The 6878-nt window shown below is 31.2% G+C and overlaps 1 long non-coding RNA gene across 1 annotated transcript; it reads left to right on the forward strand.

Moving 5' to 3' along the window:
- Nucleotides 1-756: 756 nt before the first annotated feature.
- On the forward strand, nt 757-6505 carry LOC143047575 (uncharacterized). The gene is made up of 4 exons (XR_012969600.1): nt 757-1826; nt 2806-2866; nt 4512-4600; nt 6031-6505. It is a non-coding gene; the product is annotated as an uncharacterized LOC143047575 (long non-coding RNA).
- Nucleotides 6506-6878: the final 373 nt, after the last annotated feature.

The raw sequence follows: 6878 nt of genomic DNA on the forward strand, positions 1-6878 counted from the left end.
ATACGCATTCCAATAAAAAAAAAAGTATACATCATGAGCAGATTTTAGGGCAGAGTAACAGTGGGCCCGGTATCCTCCTTACGGAGCTATATATATATGGTACATGAGCATACATTTTGATTACTGTACTCATAACATTTTTTTGAAATCCTTGTTCCACATCTGTGCATGTGCAGTGATATTTTGTTAAACAATTAACTGTGAATATGTCTGAAAACAATGTCAGGCATTATGATTTTGGTTTCTAGATTTCCTAAAATAAATTCCAAACGAAATTAAATTTAAGACAATATCAAAAACAATAACGGGTATCATCAAATTTGTTGTAAATTGAAATCTCCAACGGTCAGCAAACAGATTGTATATAAACAGCAGAATGTCGAAGATAATGTCCATTATTCGGTAAACAGTAATAAAGCTTTTAAAATATCTAAACCAATCTTCTCTTGTACTTATGGAGGAAAATCCTTTCAATAAAGCAAATGTCATTACACCATAGAAAAAGACGTTATACAACAATATTATACTGAACATCGTAACGGATAATCCACTTTCTCTATAGCCAGTTCGGTTTATTCCACATACTACAAGAAATCCACAAACATTAATCAATAATCCCATTGCAGTACGGATCATTAGAACTTTCAACTTTTTCTCTTCTATTCTATCATTTGGAGACTTAAGGATTTCATATAACGAAAGAAGAACTGCACACGAAATATCCAAATAATCTTCCGAAAAACACATTTTTACAACAATATCCAACGACTTTTCGGGTCAATAATAGTATGCACATCTATAACAGCGAGTGTTCCGAGTGTATACGTACAAACATTTAAATATTAAATACCTGTTTATCTTTCAAGGATGAACAAAAGTCCACATAATACCAAGAAAAACGATACTTGATAATATCACTTGTTCATTTAACTGGGTCACAATATTAATATTTACACAATGTCTCGATAGGTGTATTAGCAGTGCATCGTTTCGTTGTCGTGGTATTTAAAGGGACAAATTTCTTACATTATTTGGACCGTTTCAAGTTATATTTTGTATGTATTTCATTGAGTATAAAGAACTTACACTGACACGACAGACGGGACAGTGAAATCCACCAAAGAGGAATATTAATTATTCGGAATCAGTTGTGGAATATGTATGCTGTTTGATTTGAGATCTGTTCTATTTGGATAGTAGCGATGTGTTGCGGGCGTATGTGTGCATTTTATGTAGATTTATTATGTTCATTCATGCTTAGTAATTATGACAGTTTTGTACATTATTTAGGAACAAAACATCAAAATCAAAAGGAAACAAAAACATTAACTAAAAAAGTAAGGATCTTACTACTTCGGCTAGGAATTGGATATTTGATGAACATAGCATTATTTCTAACTATTTGTTTTGTCAACAGAAAAACTAAGGACGAAGGAGAAGGCGGGTTCCTGCTATTTTGTTCAATCGTAATTTTCGCAGTATGCTTTTATGCGTTTATAACTTTTTCTCTAGTATACAGACTTTCACGGTTTTCAAGTAATGTGGACGATCCTAAAGCCGAATATAAAGTCTTAAAATATCAAAAGTTTATGATGGTATACAAATGTTTGGATGTCATTTTCGACACAGCGGTGTTGCTTTATAGTTTTATTTTAGCAGATTGGGATTTAACAAAATTTACTATTGCGGCTACTGCGGTTTTATGTACCGATATAGTGCTGAATTTAATTGTGCTGATGAAAAACTGTTGTTCCGACGAGGAAAAAAGCAATCAATATGGTTCAAGTGAAAATAATCAAGCGTTTGAAGCTGGTGAAATACAAGAGGTAAGATTGAAATAACAAACATATACATTGTATATTATTACCTGGAAAACTTAATATTGATGAAGATATTTTAAAATCTTTTTGAAATGTATTAAAGATAGCGTTCTACAGCTGCATGATAATATTATTATTATATTTTAACCTCTAAACGTTTTTGTGTATTTGTTTTGTTCCGTTTCTTTCTATGAACTTTTCAGTCCTTATGTATGTGTCTTTAAAATCATATTAACACATACGTGCAAGTAGTAACACTATTTGGTTTGCATATATATTTTAGGAATGGTGCGTCAAATATAGAATCTAACTTGATGTGCATATGATAGTTCCACGGAAACTGCTATAAATAACAATTATTCAACGATAGTAATTTGAAAGAGACTCATATGTCGACCCGAACATCATATTGACTTTTAGTTTTGGTTGCTATGGTTACCATGGTACTGACATTCAATTTTTCAAAACTAAATATGTTCATGTTGGGACATGACAACTTCAGGTGAAATTTTATCCAATTCTGATGACCCCAGTGAATCACCCCCTGCATGATTCTTACATGGAGCTGTACTTGGTTGTTTTATGCCGATGTGCTTTGTTTTTATACCTCTGTTGTTATTTTTTATATATATATACATATGTTATGTTTTATAGTGGTCAACATTATAACACATTGTGGACAGTGCTGTACCCTATTTTTGACATTTTTACCTATTTATCTGTTTGTTTTGTTCGCACATCGTTGTTAATATAATGGATATTTGATGCGACTGTCATACAAGTGAGAGATTCAGAGGTTAACCAGGTTCAATTCACAACTTTCGATTTGGTAAAATGTCAGTACCAATTCAGTTATTTGACAGTTATTTGACAGTTGTTACCTGATATTTTGATATTGCAACTTGACGAGGGCCTTTCCGTGAAGGATTTTCATCGGAGTTCAGTATTTTTGTGAAATTACTTCTTATTTGATTTCATATTACAGCACAGATCGGTGGTTATAGATCATAGAAATGTTAATATGGAAGAAAGAATGCCACAAAAAGGTAAAATGTATACTATGAACCTATTATTATGCCGTATGTGTGGTTTATACGCAAATGAAATAGCAACCCGTCGACAAAAATAACCTGCTAGAAAATAAATAACAAATGCCATCAATAGACGGTAAATGTAGTATTCAACAATAAAAAGAAGTTTATACAATATATCAAACTATAAATAGAAAAAAAGTATAAAATCATACAGATAAAGGGTACTACAGATACAGCAAAGTATGCCTAATATCTTGACTTACATCTAGAAATTGAAAATGAGGGTCGGTTGAAAACAAAACTTTACGACAAAAGAGATGATTTCAGATTCCCAATTGTGCACTTACCATTTCTATGTAGTAACATTCCAGCAGCGCATGCATACGAAGTATATATCTCCAAATTGATACGATATTCCCGGGCTTGTATTTCCTATCATGATATTCTTGATAGAGAATTGCTCTTCACAAGGAAGCTATTAAGACAAGAGTTCCAAATGGTGAAGTTGAAATCATGCCTTCGTAAATTTTACGGACGCCATCACGAGTTGGTTCACCGTTATGGAATAACTGTTTCACAGATGATATCGGATATGTTCCTCATGTAGTAAGTACAATACCCTTCCCTTTTCACGAATGTGACCTACCGAATTAGACTATTTACCGGATTTGTAATACCATAAGCAACACGACGGGTGCCACATGTGGAGAAGCATCTGTCTACCCTTCTGGATCTCCTGAGATCAAACCACGTTTTTGGTGCAGTTCGTGTTGCTTAGTCTTTAGTTTTCTAAAGTTTATGTTGTTTCTTCTGTCTTTAGTTTATGTTGTGTCTTCTGAACTATCGTTTGTCTGTTTGTCTTTTTATTTTAGCTGAGGCGTTGTCAGTTTATTTTCTATCTATAAGTTTGACTCTCCCTCTGGTATCGTTCGTCCCTTTTTTAAATCATTTAAGAGATCATTTATACCGGATTCCTCAAAAACAATAAAAACACTAAAATATAGCATGAGAAAACTTTAAAATCACTGACGACGTTCCAAACTCTGGAAAGCGTGACATGAACAATCGAATGGTGATTTTTCTTTCCTTTTCTTTAAAACGTCTTTTTAGAAACAGGAACGTATTTCTTCGGAAAATGTATGATAACATGCCAAACCGTCTTTAATTCTATATTGACATACATAAAACTGTCAACAGTGACCGGGAAATAGATCCTTTTCTGACAGAAAAAAGTTAATAAAAATTTTAAAAAATTATATAAAATGTATTCAACAACAGCTAATGTTATATTTATGCAATTAATAGGGATACAGAAAAAAATTAATATGTGTGATGAACAGGTTTGATAATGAAAAGTTTGATACATCGTATGATTTATTAGTATCATTGATATACTAGAATTAATCACACTCAGACGAACCAAGTTTGTAATATAGTCGTAGTTTTAAACACATCATATATGAACGTCTTTAGCTGTTTGTTCGGTGTCAAAATTTACCAAGTTTATGTTTACTTTAAATATTGCATCCATTTATCTTCGTTTGGAAAATCTAAATATACATGCATTTACACATGGTTCATTGTAAGTATGCAAACGTATCTTGTTCCATACAGGTTTCCTCACTCAATACATTTAAAACATGTCTTTTATCATTAGATATGGATAATTCATCTGAAGTGGAAAAGTCTTCTGATTTTGTCCCAGAACCAGTTGCAACGTCAAATGTAGATACATCATCAGATTGGGTAACATTTTATAACTCTTATACATCACCATGCGGTTAAATTTTCTATATAAATGATTCACACCTGTGAAAATATATTAATCGTACAAGCAAGAATTATAACAATATTTTGGAAATTAAGAAAAGTACTATTGTATACAAGTTGTCTACACACTGGACATAGCGAGGTGTTTAATATATGATTTAACAGTTTTCCATAGCGGTTATTGGTGTTTAAGATAAAGCGATTAACTAACAAACTGAATAAAAAGTCCGAAGAATTCATCCTTTGGACTTTTATTAAGTTGGTGAGTAAGCGATCCCATTTATACACCAATAACCTCTAGTAATGTTTTTTAATCATTTCAATTCTTAGCAGAAATTTGCAATTTTTAATTAATATGTTTTTATTCATTTGCTTCTATTTACTATTAAATTCTCAATAGACATGTCGTTACTAAGGAGTAAGCCGCCATATTGACTACATTTATGTGCGATTATGATACAATATTATCGAAAATGTGATGGCACATATATTTATTCCAAAAGCGATCTTTTGCTGAAATATTTTCGGAATTTGAAGCGAACAAATAACGAAATAACACGATGATTGAGAGTTTTTATTTGTATCACGTCATTTTTGTCATGACAGTAACTCGATAAGATTTATCATACTATTTTGGGGATTTTATTTTATTGAAATTTCATGCCTTTTCCTTGCTTCAATGCACTGGTTCTTGCTCAACCAAATATTTAATTTGGTTTTCAATTTCAATTGCCTTAGAACCCCTAGATAATATGCATGTATATAGCGCATGAATATATCACATTGAAAGTAGTTTCGTTAATATGGTTTACAAATGTATCGAAGTGTAAACCAAGTGAAAAAATTTCTAATTGACCGATCCAATTTAATTATCTGTAGATATGCAGATGATATTTAAATTATAAGGTTTTGCATCTCAAGGACTTTCATGAGCATCATTTTGACAAATGTTTTGTGCATATTAGCGACAATGTTTTTCTTCAATAAGATTTAACTGTTGTCGAAAGTTGGTATCAAAGAAAAAAAAATTAAACTTCCAATTACAGCAATTGTTCAGGTAATACAAACAAGGATTATATTACTCTCCCGATTATATATATGATAACTTCAAAGTTCATTTTGAATTATGTCTTTCGATACAAAATACATGTAGAACATTTGAGTGCATTTTGTTTAACATAAATAGAACACAATAGTAAAAAAGATGACTAATCATGCTTTAATGAATTTCAAGTTTACCAACGGAGTAGTGTATATGTAGCATATGAACCACATGAATGATATCGAGCGAATTTAGCATGATATAATAACAAAAATGAATAAATAATTAAATTCATAGCCCTCATACACCTTAAAAATATCCCTTGCATGCCTTCAATTTCTAAAAAAGGTGTTATTTTTTTCAGGTATCAGAATCGAATTAAAAGTATCAGATGCAGTCAGCAAAGGTTTTTGAGAATTGTGAAGTTAGGAAACCAGGAAATCATATCAACTAATCATGTATCTATTATTTTTTCAAAAATTCAAGAGAAGTCTTGGTCATAATATCTTCAAACGGCCATTGCCTTTAGATAAAAGCAGACGTACAATCTTCAGAAATAAACCCATCATAGATTCCACACGAACGTTGCGTCTGTAAAAGACGCATTAGTGACACTGCATTAAAACAGTTTAAAAGCCCAAATATGTAACGAAAATGAACAGCATTGAAAACCCGAAATTCCGAAAGGTTTGGTTATATTTAGCTTATGAAGAATTTAGCAGACCATATACATGATATATGAACTGAAGATACAAATAATAAATGTCTGTATAGTATACAATGTCCATAACTTAATTACGCTAATATTGTCATTTATTTTTTTCTCTTATTGACAGAGGGTATCTTGTGATTGAATTTTATCATACGAGAGATCAAGGACATTTTTATGTAATATCGTTTCTTTAGCAATTAGTCAAATTTGTTTTAAAAAGGTAATGCTCTATTTCAAAAGATTTTGATTTATAATTGGAAAAGCAAATAAAATATTTCACAATTCAAATATATAAATATCAGAAGGATTTTTCACATTAATTTTCGTGCATGAGGGAGCTATGAGGTGTAATTTAATGTAGATTTTATTGGCATCAAATAAAAACGTTTGAAAAAAAAACAGCATTAAACCCCTCATATCCCAAAGTTTTGATGTTAAATAGTAAAGAGTCCCTCAATTATTTTCTATATTTATGATCAATTTTCAATTAAATGTTCTGT

The sequence above is a fragment of the Mytilus galloprovincialis genome, chromosome 10 (genome assembly GCF_965363235.1).
Source record: "Mytilus galloprovincialis chromosome 10, xbMytGall1.hap1.1, whole genome shotgun sequence".
Classification (NCBI taxonomy): domain Eukaryota; kingdom Metazoa; phylum Mollusca; class Bivalvia; order Mytilida; family Mytilidae; genus Mytilus; species Mytilus galloprovincialis.